General features: G+C 36.7%; 1 pseudogene; it reads left to right on the top strand.

The window, feature by feature from the left end:
* Positions 1-918: 918 nt before the first annotated feature.
* LOC105499235 (olfactory receptor 4F6-like) overlaps positions 919-18868 on the top strand; it is an 84925-nt pseudogene continuing 66975 nt past the window's right edge.

Here is an 18868-nt window from a genome sequence, read left to right as displayed (position 1 = left end):
GGCCGAGGCGGGCGATCACGAGGTCAGGAGATTAAGACCATTCTGGCTAACACAGTGAAACCCCATCTCTACTAAAAATACAAAAAAAAAAAAAAAAAAAAAATTAGCTGGGCATGGTGGCAGGCGCCTGTAATCCCAGCTACTCTGGAGGCTGAGGCCAGAGAATGCTGTGAACCCCAGAGGCAGAGCTTGCAGTGAGCTGAGATCGCGCCACTGCACTCCAGCCTGGGCGTCAGAGCGAGACTCCGTTTCAGGAAAAAAAAAAAAAAAAAAAAAAAAAAAAAAAAATTGCTCATTCAAAGTACCTTTGGAAAATTTTAAGATTGATTATTCAGCAAATAGACTTATTTCATGTCAAAACTCAATTTATCTTTGTTATGGAACTTTGGGAGATTCCTACTTAACAGTATAAGAGGCATTCTTCATTGAGGAAACTCACACAATTATATCCCACAAAAAGCTAATACTATTGCTATTGGGCACTGTAGAAGTGCCTACTGTGAGGCCTATAACCTGTAAGAATCAAGACAGGTGATGTGTTATGTAGCTTAATTCATCCATATGTATCCCGGCCCGCGGGATCGTCGAAGCAGGCCCTGGAGGAGGGAGTGGGAATTTGGGGGACAAGAGACACGAGAAATGGAGACAAGACAGTGCTCTGATCAAGTCTCGTTTAATGCCGGTAATGCAGTGCCTTATATACACTTGGAGGGGAAGGGGTTGGGCCAGAGGCGGAGATGATCTCATCGCAGAGGGCGTGACCAAGTAGGTATTGGTTTCTCTGGTCGAACGTCATGTTGCACCTGCGCTGTCAGTTGGTAATTTTCCCGGACACGGCATGGTGCCTGTGCTACAAAGTAACAATTTTCGAGGCCGCGGGGGGGGGAAAAACAAGTGAAAAACAAGTGAAGAAGAAGCAGGAAGAGCGCCATCTATTATGAGGTATTGATACAAAAGAGAAACAACAAATCTAGGGAGGAGGTAGAAGGTGGAAAGGAATAGAGCTCGGGCGTTTAATCATTAATTATTATTTGCTATGGCCGGGGCGCGCAGCTCCGGACACACATGTTCAAGGCAGTTCTGGTAACTCTCAGGTAAAGTGCAGGCTCAGACTCTCTTTACAAGCATTTTTATGGAAGCTCAGTTTTTCTACTAGGAAATCCTCCTAAGGTTATCAATCCAAATATCTTTCAAAAATGTGATGTTGAAGGCTTCTTAGGTAAAATTAAAAAGCCGTACATCCATTGAACAAAAGAAACAATGATAATAATAGTGGTTAACATTAAAACAGTATATGCAGTCCTAGTTTCTTATTTTGGTGCCACTGGACTGAGTGAAAGGGTTTTTTGTTTCTTTAGCCCTTGACCTCCGCATTTTGACTCTAATCATTGTTTCCAGCTTCCAGATTTAGCCTCTCATGTCATTGAGTAATGTGGAGTAATTAAACAGCTTTCAACCCCTAGGGAATCTCACATTCAAACACAGAGAATGGAAAATCCATATTATCTATACTTTATGTGTAAATATGAGTGTGTATTAATGTAAATCAAATATGGATACAGAGCTCTATGCTGTATTTATTAGAATAAAATTCTACAGTTTTAGTTTTTCTACTTAGGCAAGTATTATGTAATGCAGTAAACAAATTAGCTAAAGAAAGCAGTGGAATGGAATAATAAGAGTTGTAAAACAACAGTTCTAAAACTATAGGGTAAAATGTTACCAGTTCATAGTGTTTCATGAATACTGAAAATCAAGAATAGTAACTACCTAAGTGATGGAATTCTGACTTGAGTATTACACTTTAAAGATAAACTTCACGTGGGTTCATAGAGTAAAACAAAAGCTTATTTAGCATATGTTTCATATGTTCATACTGTTATTACCAGAATACTAGAAAATTGTATACATACTTCAATGTTATTCTACATTAATCACAGTCCAATAAATTAAAAAGCATGGCTCCAAAGAACTTTATTTCAATCCTTTAAAAAAATCTTAAGTGTATTGTTATTATACATTAACCATAGTCTGATTAAAATGAAGAATAGAAAGACCTGTATGTCAAAGCTTAAACAAAAGGAAAGTAAAACTAAACCAAATTTGTGAATTATTCGGAGAGTTTCAGAAGTAAAACATTTTCCCCTCTTTTCTGCATTTACAATGAATCTTGAAAGACTAAGAACTTGGAACAGAAGAAATTGGCAGGAGATAATGTATATTCACTGAATTCCTATCTCCCACACCAGCAACACACACAGGCCTGAATTATAGGTCAAGTATCCTTTATAAGAAATGCTTGAGAACAGAAATATTTCAGATGTTGGATAGATTCAGATTTTGGAATATTTGTATATACATAATGAGCTATCTTAAGGATGGGACCCAAGTTTAAATATATAATTTATTTATGTCTCATATATAACTTATAACCTGATGCTAATTTTAGACAATATTTTAAATATTTGTGTGAACTCATAATATGAGGTTAGGTGTATAATTTTTCTCTTGGGCATCATGTTGGTGCTCAAAAAGTTTTGGATTTTAAAGCATTTTAGATTTCAGGTTTTTGGATTAGGGATGCTCAACCTGGATTTCAGTTTACAGTTCTAGGCAAACACTTAGGAAGTGAAGAAAAATTTCTGCTTAGAAGCTGCAAGCTGGTTGATGTTATAATCTATGAGGTGACAGAGAGAAGAACATGTAACACTGAACACTTGAGGACAAATGCAAGGCCAACATGCAGACCATACAGTGCAACCCAGCTGTGTGACGTGAAATGTTCTGTGGAAGAGATTAATCCCCTGGTCAGGCTTCCAGAAGAGGCTCTGTGTCTCCAGGACCAACCTGTAGCCATCACCAGACTTCACCACTTCTCCTTCTGAGTCTTAGTGGGTTTCATTATTGTTGTTGTTGTTTTGTCATCTTTAAGATGGAATAATAATGAGTTATTGAGGGAAAAGTAAATTGAGATAAGAAAGGTAAAGTTTTTAGCCAGTTCCTGGCACAGAGGAAGTCCTAAGTAAAGGTTACCTATTATCTTTATTATGAAAAATATTGACGCTTGGGAATCAAATCTATCCTTTTTTACTTCAAGTTTGCAAACAGCAGCAATAATTAATGAATTGTGATTTTAATAGAAATGTATACATGTGCCAATATGCCACATATTAATATCCATCTCACTGACTCAAGTAGGTAGCTGTTCTTTTCCAGGTCCTACCAGAAAAAAAATTAACAGCAGCTGTTCCTTTAGTGGTAGGCAGGATTCAGAAATCACTTTCTACCACTCTACTTTTGAGTACCAAAGTGTCAGAAGCCTGAATCTCAAATTTAACAGTGCATTACAAATCAGTTAACTGACTTGTTCCCTTGGTGAAATGAAATGAACAATCTAGTCTAGGTCTACCCAGGACATCTGTGTAGATTTCTAGCTTTTAGGGGAGACTTGATCTATTTCCTCCATGTCATCTACGCCTAAAATTTACATGAAGATATATAAAGAGTAGTATATTAGTTCAGCACTTCAATAGATTTAAAAAATAACACCAAAGTAATTTTAGTGCCATGAAAGATAGGAATTAAATTGATTAACGTTATGTATATGAAAGTCAAGATTTCTATCATAAGGAATATGTAGCCTAAATAATATGTTCTGCACTTGAAACAATCAACACTAGACATTAGAAAATGTGTAATTATAGTCAATAATAAAAGCCACTAACCCAATTTTGTTTTTAGTGTACTTAATGAGTGTCAGTAGAGACTGTCTTGTGTTTTCAACTATTTTATATTTACCGTGAAATGAGCAGCACTTTAGAATTGCTGCAAAATTGGCACAAGGTTGGTAAGAAGAAAGGAAGCATATATGTACATATATGAGCTTCAAATGTAATCACCTTTTGGAAATTCAAGAGAAGTCTAAGCATTGTAAATCATACGTTTAGTACAAGTATTTCTGCAATGTGGTGATAAATGTTTTCAAAACAAACAATAATGCTTCCTACTCTGTAATATCATGCACTGAAGAAAATAGGACTAAGGGGAGAAATAGGATTGGGAGCAACCCAGAAAAACTGATGCAACTTTGTAACAGAAACAAATATAATAAAATTCTAATAAAAATAATAATACAGTTAAAATAGTAAATCCCTCATTGAGAGATAAATACCTCAGTTACTATAGGACTTTATTTTTAAAAACGATGGTGAAAGTAACTCAAAGGAGGGAGGTTGAAACTGCAGGATTACAGAAACACAGGAAAACGTAAATATGAAAGAGATGATGAACTTTCATCTGTAAGTACAAATAAAGAAGTAACTATGTCACATTTTAACAAGTCCTAGTTATCAAAGAGATATTGTTGGTGAAGTCACTTTTTAACAAAAATGAATACAGAAAACTATGCATTTACTCAACAATAAAAATAAGAAAACTCAAGTTCTTGGAAGGAGTAGAATAAAAATACATTAAGGCTTATTGGAAATATATTTCAAATTTTAAAAATAAATTAAATAGTAACTATCCTTCGAGACCATCATATGTGCCCAATAATGGCCTAAGGATGCCTCTGGCTTCACTAATGGAGAATTCTCCTGGATTAAGAGAGAGGGTTAAATTAAGACTTTTTTTTGTGAAAAAATTTATTTTGGTAAAATATATACAACAGAAAATTTGCCCTTTTAACCTTATTAAGTGTACAATTCAGTGGCATTGATTACATTTATAATGCACAATAATTGCCAGTATTTCCAAAAGGTTTTAATCACCCCAAACAAGAAATATTTAAGAGACATTTAACATAAGACTTGGTGACTTATGGGAGATAGAGTGGCAGAAGCAGTAAAAAGTGATGTTGAAGGCTACTTGTTATTACTGTTGCTATCATGGCCTTCAATTTTTGTATTTAATATTTTCTTGAACTTTCTGTGCTGTCACTGTCAACATTTCAAATCCATGCATTTTTCAAGTGTCTTTGTAAATCTCCTGTAGATGGATTTGCTTTTTTTCTCCAACAATACAATTGTAGAGTGTAGTCCATTTACATTTAGGGAAGTATGGGCATATTTGAATATATTTCATCATCTTTTATGTACTTTGATCTTATTTTTGACCTCTGATATTGTGTAGGTTTTTTTTTTTTTTCTTTTACTTTCTTATTGGCACAGCAATTTATTGGAAGTTATTTCTCGCATTTTGTGTCTTATTTCTGGAGCCTTTTAAACAGAATATTTAGCATATATCTAGCAAGATTCTGCCAGGAAAGAAAGTATTCCCATGTGTGGTTTTTTTTCCAGTTTATTTATTTATTTATTCTTTGAAATGGAATTTTGCTCTTGTCGCCCAGGCTAGAGTGCAATGGCATGATCTCAGCTCACTGCAACCACCACCTCCCGGGTTCAAGCGACTCTCTTGCCTCAGCCTCCCGAGTAGCTGGGATTATAAGAGCCCACCACCATGCCCAGCTAATTTTTATTTTTTATTTTTTGCATTGTTAGTAGAGACGGGGTTTCACCATGTTGGCCAGGCTAGTCTTGAACTCCTGACCTCAGGTGATGCGCCTGCCTTGGCCTCCCAAAGTGCTGGGATTACAAACGTGAGCCACTGTGCCCAGCCTTTTTCCAGTTTATTTTTAATCTTTCGCTCTTCATTGGCTCATTTGCTGTGTATAAGAACATTAAATTTACCCAAATACGAAAATAGCCTTCCCTTGACCCTGAACTCCCCGACAAGCAACTACCTCATGATTTTACCTATTTATCCTCAAATTCTTTGAAGTATAATTTATACTTGTTTCATCCTTACCACCCTTTCTCCATAATCTCTTGCAGCATGATTTCTATCCCAACCACTTAAATGAAATACCTCGCTCAGAAATCAGTAATTTAGTTATAAGGTACAGACTCAATGACATTTTTTAACTTCTGTTTTTCAATTTTAGCTTATAGCATTTTGAAAAATTTCCAACATGTCTTGAATTTAATTATTCTCCTGACTTCATTTCCAATACTAAGCTTATTTTATTGTAATACTGTTATTTGTACCACCTTAGAGCAAACTTTTGAAGAACAAAAAACATATATTGGGCCAGGCATGGTGGCTCATGCCTGTAATCCCAGCACTTTGGGAGGCTGAGGCAGGCAGATCACCTGAGGTCAGGAGTTCAAGACCAGTCTGGCCAACATGGTGAAACCCTGTCTTTACCAAAAATATAAAATTAGCCGGGCGTGGTGGTGGGTGCCTGTAATCCCAGCTACTCGGGAGGCTGAGGCAGGAGAATCACTTGAATTTAGGAGTCGGAGGTTGCAGGGAGCCGAGATCGCATCACTGCACTCCAGCCTGGGTGACAAGAGCAAGACTCCATCTCAAAAAAAAAAAAAAGAAGAAACACATATTGTTCATTTTGTTTGTTTCTGTAGGCATTATATTGTTCTTAAAACATAAGATTTCAGTGTGTGTGTGTTTAATAAATAATCATTTGAAAAAGAAAACATAATAAAATGCTTTATATGAATGCATTAAAATGCTATAGCCTAGTATTATTAGATTTTATTAAAATGCAAACAAAATGGGAATTTAGCTAAAGTTTAGAGGCTAAATTTGTGGAAGAGAAGTCTAGAAATCTGTGGATCAAAGTGAACACATGGACTCATTGAAAATTTCTTCTATGGCATTTTTCATAACTTAAGCTTTATTAGGAAGTATTTTTAATACATTTTAGTTATTATGTCTATTTTTATTACTACTATTGTACTGAAACCTATGTCATGCGTCATTTACATACATATCTCACTTTTATGTTGGCAGAAAATACTAAATTTTCTGCCAACATAAAAGTGAGATATGTATGTATATACCCCTAAAGTGAGATATGTATGTATATACCCCTAGAGCACAATGCCTTGAAAATAATTATTGGCTTGCATATATATTACTTTATTTATTACAATTACTTAAATTATTAATTAATGAAAGTATATACATATAATACATATGTGTGTGCATATATGTGTGTGCATATATATACACACACATATCTTTATGTGTATATATATCTTTTGTGTGTGTGTGTGTGTGTGTGTGTGTGTATCTCTCTCTCTTTACGAGTACACTATAAAGAATAATTCCTGGTCCCTCTGTGGCATTTAAAAGTAAAATTCATCAACTAAATAATTAGCAGCCTTAATATGAGTTTATTCCAACTAGCTGTCTAATTTGTTGAACTGTGCTGACTTAGAGCTGTTGATTGGAGCTACAGGGTAGTTGTGAACATAAACTTGCCATTTGGATTGTTTACTCTACTAACTGCTGCAATTCCACATGATCACTAAAGGGCTACTAAGGCAGTTTTTTATTTAGCAGCTTATTTATTTCACACCAATGTAACCTCTTGCTTCTGAAGACTGCAAAGCACTAGGTTCTTGCAGACTCTTTCTGAGAACAGTATAGGTCAAAAAATGAAAGACGGTGTGGGATTCTTGCTGAAGGCAGACTATCCTTTTGAAACTGATACCTCTAGCAACCAATTCCAAGAGGGAAATTAGGTCAGTAATCTAATTATCTATGACAAAACAAGTTCTCAAAAGAATAGCTTTGTTGGACCGTACTCAGACTTGATGACTCACTAAAAAGACACACAAGACTCAGAAGTCCTTATAGTCATAGTTCTGATTTTTTTTTCAACCAAAAGATACAAAGCAGTAACAGTAAAGGGGATAGGCACATATGGTGTAGTCTGAAGGATATAGGTGTGTTTCCAAGTCCTCAGCAGTTCCATAGGACAAAATTGATTCCTCTAATAAGTTGGGATAGCATGTGCAAAGTGTTGCCTACCAAGGAAGCTCATCTGAGCCTATGTACATAGTGTCCACATAACTGATTTCAGTCACTGAAACTATAGACTCCCAGAAGAAAAGCAACTGTTTACCATAAATCCCACTAACTATCTTGACATACTGGTATAGTATGGCTAAAGGTCTCAATTCCAAGAACTCCATTTCCAAGAACTGGCCAAAGGCCAGTCATGAAATTAGGCCCTTGGGAATGGGCAGGGTTTGAGTACATCAACTCTGCTGAGCTAACTCATTCCTGAACAACAGCTTTTGTTTTGTTTTGTTGTTTTTGTTTTTTGATTTTGTTTTCATATTCTAAAGCCTAAGAAAATCTCTATCTTCCCAGCAGCAACCTGGTCTTCCCAAATCCCAGGACCACTCCTCTTACATGGAGCCTTCTAAAGAGGTTCTGAGCATTTTGTATTGTTTTGCTTTGCTTTCACAAAAATGTACTAAACCTAGATTGTATGATTTAGTAATTAAAAATTCTGATAAGAACATTTGGATTATCTTATGTCTGAGGTTTCAGTGACATAGAGAAACAAATGTTTTAAGGGATTGCACCTAGGAGGCACAACACAACTTGCCTAAGAGAGCTCCAGAAATATTATGGGCTGGATATGCCTCTTTCATGGTTCTTTACCTAGGGTAAAACTAGACTACTTAAACAAGGAGACTCAACAGCAATGGACTTGCAAAAGAAGAGTGTATGTCTCTCTTGTGTTACATTTGAAGTGAGTGGTTAGGTCTGTGGGTGAATTTGCCTTACGTAGTCATTCCAGAATGAAGTTTCCTTCCTTTGTTTTGTGCCATCATTCAATAAATTGCCATAATCTTCAGCACCAAAACTATATCATCATGAGTTCCAGACAGCAGGAAAGGGAGAAAGTACAGGACATATACCACTGTCTTAGGAACCAGGTCTGGAAGTTGTAAGCATCACTTTCAACTCCCTCCACTGGAGAAAACATAATTACATGAATAAACTTAACATTAATAGAGGATGGGATATGTAGTTTACGCATGTGCTCAAAAAGAAGAGAATAATGTATTGTGAGTCAACCTTCAGCCTCTACCTCATGTAAGATACATATTATTTGGCCACAAATTGATAAATTACATATTAACTAAAATATCATAAAGCAATATTAACCCATTAATTTTCAATGTAAATCAGTAACAAAATAGGATAAACTTTACAGGAATTTACTTCAACTTTTTGAGAACATTTCTTTTGGCTAAAAAAAGGAAAGATCTCTATGTTTCTTTGAAATATATTTAGGAATTTACATGTGAGAAGTACTTACTCATAAATCAGTTATCTATCTAATTGTAGAAGTGATTTAACATGATGTTTTAAAATATTCAATAAACATTAAAAATATAAGGCTGCACAAATTAAATACAATAAAAGACATAGATAATAAGCAGTCTTTGTGAATTAACAAACCAAATGGCTTTTAAGAAAGAACTCTCACACCTTGCCCTGTCTGGGCACCTAGAACTTTCTAAATTTTATTTTTTCTTCAAATTAACCCTCTTAAAAGTGGCAGAGTAAACAATGCACACTAAAACTATTCAATTGCATAGATTAATCTCATACTCACTTTTTACTTCTTGTACTATTATTTTTTCAAACTGAGTGAAGAATTGTCTGGAAATAACCTGTTTGATTTTTATCAGGAAAATAACTTTTTTTGTTTTTATTATACTTTAAGTTCTAGGGTACATGTGCACAGGGTGCAGGTTTGTTACATATATATACCTGTGCCATGTTGGTGTGCTGCACCCATTAACTCGTCATTTACATTAGGTATATCTCCTAATGCTATCCCTCCCCACAATAGGATCCGGTGTGTGATGATCACCTTCCTGTGTCCAAGTGATCTCATTGTTCAATTTCCACCTATGAGTGAGAACATGTGGTATTTGGTTTTCTGTTCTTGTGATAGTTTGCTGAGAATGATGGTTTCCAGCTGCATCCATGTCCCTACAAAGGATACAAACTCATCCTTTTTTGTGGCTGCATAGTATTTCATGGTATATATGTGCCACATTTCCTTAATCCAGTCTGTCACTGATGGACATTTGGGTTGATTCCAAGTCTTTGCTATTGTGAATAGTGCCGCAATAAACAAACGTGTGCATGTGTCTTTATAGCAGCATGACTTATAATCCTTTTGGTATATACCCAGTAATGGGATGCTGGGTCAAATGGTATTTCTAGTTCTAGATCCTTGAGGAATCGCCACACTGTTTTCCACAATGGTTGAACTAGTTTACAGTCCCACCAACAGTGTAAAAGTGTTCCTATTTCTCCACATCCTCTCTAGCACCTGTTGTTTCCTGATGTTTTAATGATTGTCATTCTAAATGGTGTGAGATGGTATCTCATTGTGGTTTTGATTTGCATTTCTCTGATGGCCAGTGATGATGAGCATTTTTTCATGTGTCTGTTGGCTGTATAAATGTCTTCTTTTGAGAAGTGTCTGTTCATATCCTTTGCCCACTTTTTGATGGGGTTGTTTGTTTTTTTCTTGTAAATTTGTTTGAGTTCTTTGTAGGTTCTGGATATTAGCCCTTTGTCAGATGAGTAGATTGCAAAAATTTTCTCCCATTTTGTAGGTTGCCTGTTCACTCTGATGGTAGTTTCTTTTGCTGTGCAGAAGCTCTTTAGTTTAATGAGATCCCATTTGTCAATTTTGGCTTTTGTTGCTGTTGCTTTTGGTGTTTTAGACACGAAGTCCTTGCCCATGCCTATGTCCTGAATGGTATTACCTAGGTTTTCTTCTAGGGTTTTTATGGTTTTAGGTCTAATATTTAAGTTTCTAATCCATCTTGAATTGATTTTCGTATAAGGAGTAAGGAAAGGATCCAGTTTCAGGTTTTTACTTATGGCTAACCAATTTTCCCAGCACCATTTATTAAATAGGGAATCCTTTCCCCATTTCTTGTTTTTGTCAGGTTTGTCATCAGATGGCTGTAGATGTGTGGTATTGTTTCTTTTCTTTTTTTTTTTTTTTTTTTGAGACGGAGTCTCGCTGTGTCTCCCAGGCTGGAGTGCAGTGGCGTAATCTCGGCTCACTGCAAGCTCCGCCTCCCGGGTTCACGCCATTCTCCTGCCTCAGCCTCCCAAGTAGCTGGGACTACAGGCGCCCGCCACCACGCCCGGCTAGTTTTTTGTATTTTTAGTAGAGACGGGGTTTCACCATGTTAGCCAGGATAGTCTCGATCTCCTGACCTCGTGATCCACCCGCCTCGGCCTCCCAAAGTGCTGGGATTACAGGCTTGAGCCACCGTGCCCGGCCAGATGTGTGGTATTATTTCTGAGGGCTCTCTTCTGTTCCATTGGTCTATATCTCTGTTTTGGTACCAGTACCATGCTGTTTTGGTTACTGTAGCCTTGTAGTATAGTTTGAAGTCAAGTAGCATGATGCCTCCAACTTTGTTCTTTTGGCTTAGGATTGTCTTGGCAATGTGGGCTCTTTTTTTGTTCCATATGAACTTTAAAGCAGTTTTTTTCCAATTCTGTGAAGAAACTCATTGGTAGTTTAATGGGGATGGCATTGAATCTATAAATAACCTTGGGCAGTATGGTCATTTTCACAATATTGATTCTTCCTATCCATGAGCATGGTATGTTCTTCCATTTGTTTGTGTCCTATTTTATTTCACTGAGCAGTGGTTTGTAGTTCTCCTTGAAGAGGTCCTTTACATCCCTTGTAAGTTGGATTCCTAGGTATTTTATTCTCTTTGAAGCAATTGTGAATGGGAGTTCATTCATGATTTGGCTCTCTGTTTGTCTGTTACTGATGTATAAGAATGCTTGTGATTTTTGCACATTGATTTTGTGTCCTGAGACTTTGCTGAAGTTGCTTATCAGCTTAAGGGGATTTTGGGCTGAGACAATGGGGTTGTCTAAATATACAATCATGTCATCTGCAAACAGGAACAATTTGAGTTCTTCTTTTCCTAACTGAATACCCTTTATTTCTTTCTCTTGCCTGATTGCCCTAGCCAGAACTTCCAACACTATGTTGAATAGGAGTGGTGAGGGAGGGCATCCCTGTCTTGTGCCAGTTTTCAAAGGGAATGCTTCCAGTTTTTGCCATTCAGTATGATATTGGCTGTGGGTTTGTCATAAATAGCTCTTATTATTTTGAGATATGTTCCATCAATACCGAATTTATTGAGAATTTTTAGCATGAAGGGCTGTTGAATTTTGTCAAAGCCCTTTTCTGCATCTATTGAGATAATCATGTGGTTTTTGTCTTTGGTTCTGTTTATATGCTGGATTAGGAAAATAACTTTCTAATGAGCATTTATATGATGTATTATAAGTCCAGCACTTCAAAGGAATTTTATTTAGGTTTTGTTGTTTATGAGGTCCTTATAACACAGATGATATCCATTACTAAGTGCTTTTATTTTATACATATTTTCAATATTTCACATATAGTTTTTTTGGACAATACAAATGGCTGTGCTTTCTCATCAACATACAAGCTTTTCTTTTGATCTTGAAAGTATAGCAAGGAGTGCATTTTTTGGAATCTTGCTGACTCTTCATTAAGGAATTTGACGGCAATTTAGCCATAAAGTATTCTGGAACTTTCAGCAGTCACTGAATGTCAACCAGATCTCAGGGTCCCATTACATTTCCCAGATGAATTGCTGAATTATTGAACACACATGAGCACTCTGCAGTCTTGATTAGAGAATTGTTAATCAACCCATCATGGTATGTGGGTCAAAAACCAATTAGAAATCTGTGATTGGAATGTATGATGAAGAAACAATTAATTGCCTAGTTTTTTAAAAAGGAAAGGTAATCATAGTGAATTATTTGCTCTTTTCTGTACTCCCCAAAGTCTTGTAATCATTAATTCTCCAATATTACTAGATTTATAGATTTTTTAAGATGGTTTTTGACAAAAAGTATATTCATCTCCAAGCAAATACTTTACTTGTCACTATGGCTTATTTAAAATACCATTGTTCCAGCCCTTGTCCTGGATTTTAGTATTTTCTTCCCCTAAAATAAATTACGTATGATGTTTTAGGGAGGCTTTGAAGTTCAGTTTTGGCAAAAGAGTGGTACTTTGCAAATAGTTAAATTAGAATTCTGCCTGTAATTTATACCTTTGAAATATTTCTGCATCAGCGAGATCTGAAAAATAAATGAGAAGCCATATTCACTAGTTTTACAAAATACACGGTTAGGACACCAAGGGAAAAAAAGTTTGCCTGGATTATTTTTAAAAGGATTACGATAGGATTGGAAAAAAAAATATTACGTTATTAATCAGTAATGTAAAACAGCTAGAAACTCAAGTAAATGCTATCTGATATGAAGGCAAAAAGGAGGGAACCGCGACTTTTGAATTCAAGAAGGAAGACATTTTAAAAATAAAATTTTTCAAAGCTATTTTAAGAAGATATTAAACCTTTAAGGTACTTGGTCTGGGAGCCTAACTTGGACCGACAATTACTCTTTTCTTATATTTTTGTAAACTTGTAGAATGTGGATGAGGTTTTCTCCTGCAAAGTGCTCATATCTACAATGCCCTTTCCATATTTTTTAGAGTATGACAGTTCTTATTAACTATTAGGATCTGATATCCACATCCTACATATTCAATACTGCCTTTGTTTGTTTATTTGAAGGGTGATATTACAAGGCAGTTACCTTACTTTGCTTTATCTCACTTGCTTTTCTTCCCTTTGTTTTATTTTGGAGGAGATTTGTTTTCACTTTCCTCAAGAATGGTATGATTTGCCATCTTGACCATGAAGAAATCCTAAGTTCAATAGTGCGGTACAATGTAAATTTCACTTGCAAATATTTTATAAGCAATTACCCCACATGTGCTTTGTCCCTTTCAAAGTTTTAACTTTGGGAGGTTGTTTAAAGTGAAACTCATTTTCATTTTTAAAGTATTGCTGTTATATTTTTAGAATTTCTGTCAAATCTTAAGGAAAAATATATTTTGAATAATTGTAATCACAAATATTTGTACTTTGTATATAGATATGATGTTCTGAAACTTCCAAAGTTTTAATGGCCATATCTGGCTATGTTGAAAAGGTATCTGGATAATAATAGTTTGAGCAAGACCACAAATATCATAAGATTTGGTAAAAAGAGAAATTGGGGATTTTTTTTTTTGGTCCTTTGAAAATAAAGTAATATGAGAAGAAATGTAAAGCTATCTTTCCAGTTTTACCCTACTCTTCCCCAAGACCAACTCAATTACTTTTAAAGAATGTGCCCTGGAGAAGAGCAACATATTCAGGTTCATTAACGTGCAGAGGGTACTGAAGGTACTGAAGGCCAGATCAGTTAGTGCCTTGCAGGTCATTGTATGGTCCGGTTTTTCTCTAAGCAGAACCAGAAACAAAAGGAGGGTTTTGAGTGGAGAAGAGACATGGTTGTTCTGTTCTTTAAATGGCTCACTATAATGAGGACAACAGTAGAAACAGGAATGTGCTAAGTGCTTTATTTATTTATAGAGACGGAGTCTCACTCTGTTGCCCAGGTTGAAGTGCAGTGGTGTGATCATAGCTCATGCAGTCTTAAACTCCTGGGCTCAAGCAATTCTCCCACTTAAGCCTCCTCAGTAGCTGGGACTACAGGTGCGTGCCACCATGCCCAGCTAAATTTTAATATATGTATTTTTAGGTTTGGTAGAGATAGGGTCTCACTTTGCTGCCCAGGCTGGTCTCAAATTCCTGGGCTCAATCCGTCTTCCCTCCTTGGCCTCCCAAAGTGCTGGGATTACAGGCCTGAGCCACTGTTCCTGGTCCCTAAGTGCTTTGTATGTGCTAATTTAATTCTCATACAAGGAACCTTAACATTCTATGACATATTGGTTGTCTGGATTAGTGAAAAATAAACATTTCATTTTATTCAGTTCATTGTCCTTATTACTATTACTGTTTATGTTATTCATTCTCAATAATTTATAATTTCCTTACCTTTATTAAAGGCAGGAGTGTGGTAGGGTGGGAGATGGATCACTCAGCCTTCCCTCCTGACATTGTCTTCCTTGTGGATGGACATACCTTCACCCAACATCTGATGGGTGAGTTTGGAAGGAGAAAGTGGACATTCCTCTCCTTCCTGCCCTCAGGCAGCACAGGTGGGCTCTTCTCTGTTCTTCTCAGCACTAAGTTTTATGAAGGCTGTTCCCAAAAGTCTGTGGTGTTCCAGCACTGCTTGTGCCTGGGTAAGTCTGACCAGGAGCTAATCTAACTCAGTTCCTGCACCTCTAAACAACATTGTTTACCAGCCTGGGCAACATTGTTCTGTCACCAACTTTATCAAAATTGGTGACGTTTGGCCTCAAACTACAGTCTATGTTGTCTTTATCTTAATTGGTAATGAGGAAGAAAGGGAGTATAGTTTTGGGATCATCTCAAACCTTAGTGTTGCTTTTTGCAGCACTTCTTTCAGTTCCTAGAATAGCATCTACGGGGTTTTATTTAAAAAATTTCTATAGTTATCCACTTTGTTGGTCATTCATAAAAATTACACTGGGTGGCAGTCATGCTCTATCAAAAGCAATCTATCCTGGCCAGGTGCGGCAGTTCATGCCTGTAATTCCACCACTTTGGGAGACCAAGGTGGGCGATTTGCATGAGGCCAGGAGTTCGAGGTCAGCCTGGTAACATGGTGAAACCCCCGTCTCTACTAAAAATACAAAAGTGGTGTCATACGCCTATAATCCCAGCTGCTCAGGTGGCTGAGAAACGAGAATTGCTTGAACTGAGAAGCAGAGGTTGCAGTGAGCTGAGATTGCACTCACCTGGGTAACAGAATGAGACTCTGTCTCAAAACAACACAAAACAAAAACAAAAACAAAAAAGTAAGCTATTCGATTAAGGACAAGTTTTGCTATGCTCCATTAGAAACCAGGTAATTGGTGAAGCACTTAGCCACCTTTCTGTGACTTGCATTATGCTGAGTCAGGAATCGTATAACATAAGTCATTCTGTACATGTTTGTCTACCTTCGATCATGGGAAGTATATAGCACTAAACTAGGGGAATTAAGAGTAACAAAAATAGAATGAGAAGCAGTTATTAAGCACTTAATAATTAGTAGGCAGGTACTAAGTGCTTTACACGTGTTATCTAGATTAATACAACAACCTTGTAATGTAGGAATTATTATTATCGGTTTGCAGAGTAGGCTCTTGAAGCTGAGAGGAATTAGGAAAGGTACTCAAATTTACCAGGTAGTAAGTGGGGGTTTCTCAGCACATATTCTGAACTGCTTTACATCCCTTCATCCTATCAAGGGAGAGGGGATAACTACATTTAACTGTTTCACATGCTGCCATGTGAGTGCAGACTTACTTTGTGTGGTTCCAAAGGATGGACCCTGAACCAGTGTAATCTACCAAGAGAGGTAGATTACAACTCAACACAAGGAAGATTTTCAATATTTACAGCAGAAGTAGAATGGATTAGTTGGTTAAACAGTGAGCATCTGTGCTTGGAGATCTATTTTGATTGCTTTGTTAATGTCTCAGTATAACATTTTTTAAAAAGACATGCTGATTGGCTGGCACTGATGTTCCATTTGGGTTCAAATCCTGGCTCTGCCACTTGCCAGACCGTGACCGGCAGCAGCACCACTCGGGGGCTGACAGGTCAGATGTGGCACACAGACTACTCACATTCACATCTTGGCTCTGCTACTCACCTGTCATGCGACCTTGGGCAAATTGCTGAATTTCTTTGTGACTCAGGTTCCTTATCTATAAACTGGAATAGTTGTAGGATTTTCCTCATGAGGTTGTGAGGATTTTAAGCGTTGATCTATGTCGCCTATAGTGAGTACTTGGTACATGCAAGCTATTTCTTGATTTGTGATTGTCACTATAGCACTTGTAAAATAAAACGTGTTTTAATATTTCCAAGACGTGTGTGTATACACACACACATACACACACACACACACACATATATATGCACATTTTTTTTTTTGAGACAGAGTCTCACTCTGTCACCCAGGCTGGAGTCCAGTGGTGTGATCTTGGCTCACTGCAACCTCCACCTCCTGGGTTTGAGCGATTCTCCTGCCTCGGACTCCCAAGTAGCTGGGATTACAGGCATGGGTCACCACACCCCCCTAATTTTTTGTACTTTTAGTAGAGACAGGGTTTTGCCATGTTGGCCAGGCTGGTTGAACCCCTGACCTCAAGTGATCCACCTGTCTCGGCTTCCCAAAGTGCTGGGATTACAGGCATGTGCCGCTGTGCCCTGCCCAAAGATAATTTTTAAAAATAATTTGAGAATTAATCTTTCTGGTTTTATCTTAGAGTTGGCAGAATCTTTTGGATGTCCACAAGGGAAGTTGAAGGAATTAAGAGATTTTTTTTTTTTGAAATAGCCAATAGTTATTCAAAGCCAAGTCTTTTGAATAAGAAAAACCATTAAATTGGTGTATGATACGTAACAGAATAATTCTTTGAAGTATAATTTGTATTTTACCATGTATTTCTTTCTGCTATTCCAATCCAAGTATGTAGACAGGCCATTTAGAAATTCTTTGTTTCAGACTTTTTTTTGTAGGTTGTAAGTGAGTTTTGATGTCAATAACTATGGCTTTTGATAGAGTATGACCTCCACTGAATGTAATTTATTTCCTGGAGGAGTGAGAAACAGAAGAATGGGTGAATGGAGAGAGATAAAGAAAACATACTAGAGACTGGAAGGGGGCAAAAATCCCTGGAACCAGTGCTTGTTAGAAGCCTGGGCCGCAGGTGCTGGTACTTCTAGCCTCGCCTGAGACTCCATCCAGTGCACCAAGTATGAGCAGCAAAGATGAGAGGTTGGACATGAAAGAATCACAAGGGTTGGGACTTCTTAGCAGTCTGAATAGATGGGCTTCTTAGCAGTCTGAATAGATGACTGAGAAACTCTCTGATATTTAGTGCTTAAGATCCTACGATCCTGGCACAAGCTGGGAATTGGAATTCCTTCAGCAGCCTGGCTGAATGGAGTTCAAAGTCAGTTTTAAGGTGATTGAAAGAACATAAGGTAACACATTATTTTAGGTATCCTTTAATTTGTAGACTTAGAGTCATATACCTGATACAAATATTTTTTGGCAAATATAAATGTATATTGGTAAAATAATCATATATAATTTCCAAGCTGTAATGTTTTATGAGTCTGTGAGTGCCCCAAATGTTCTGAACAATATCAGCATCATGGCAATAAGTCCAACATGTTTTTAGGTAGCTATTTGAGGGTTGGTGCTCTTTTTCCTGTGCAGATTGTTGATAGATTAAACTGTTTTATTGTTTTATAGTCTATTATGAGGGGTTCTTACGAAAAGCCTGAAGTTAAGCTTAAGATCCTATAGCACTCCCATGTAATGATACTTACTTCTTACAGAAATAAATGGGAGTAATAGATTATGAGGCAATTAGCTTGACCAAGTTCACGTTGCTAACAATGGTAATATTATATTGCTATAATAATAATAGTGATAGTGATTATTGATGTTTATGATGGTGATAAACTTTGAAAATTGTAGGAATGAGATATGCAGATCATATAATAAACATGTATTTTTGGACTTATTATCATTTAACTATTTAATGAATATTTTTGAAGAGCTTATTCTATGCTCTGGGTACTTTCTAAGCACTTTACTAAGATGAACTTGTTTAAGATTCATACTAATCTTATTAGGTGGTAGATAAAGTAGTATCTTCTCTACTTTAAAGATGAGGAAATGAAGCATAGGGAGCTTAAGTAACTTGTTCAAGGTATGAAACTAGTGATGGAATCAGAATCTGAACCTAGGCAGGTTAACTCTAGAGTTCATGTTCTTACTAAGGTCTAATATAGGGTGTAATAAGGGTCTTAATATAGGGTCTAATAAGCAGTTGAGATCCTCTTTTTAAGAGGGAAATAAGAAGGAATGGTGATCTATGCCAATAGGAAACAACAGCTCACCCACTCATTTGTTCATTTGTTCATTTGGTTCCCAAGCTCAGTGTGTTTGGTTTCCAGGC

Source organism: Macaca nemestrina, chromosome 7 (genome assembly GCF_043159975.1).
Source record: "Macaca nemestrina isolate mMacNem1 chromosome 7, mMacNem.hap1, whole genome shotgun sequence".
Taxonomy (NCBI): domain Eukaryota; kingdom Metazoa; phylum Chordata; class Mammalia; order Primates; family Cercopithecidae; genus Macaca; species Macaca nemestrina.
This window is presented reverse-complemented; position numbering and strand designations above follow the sequence as displayed.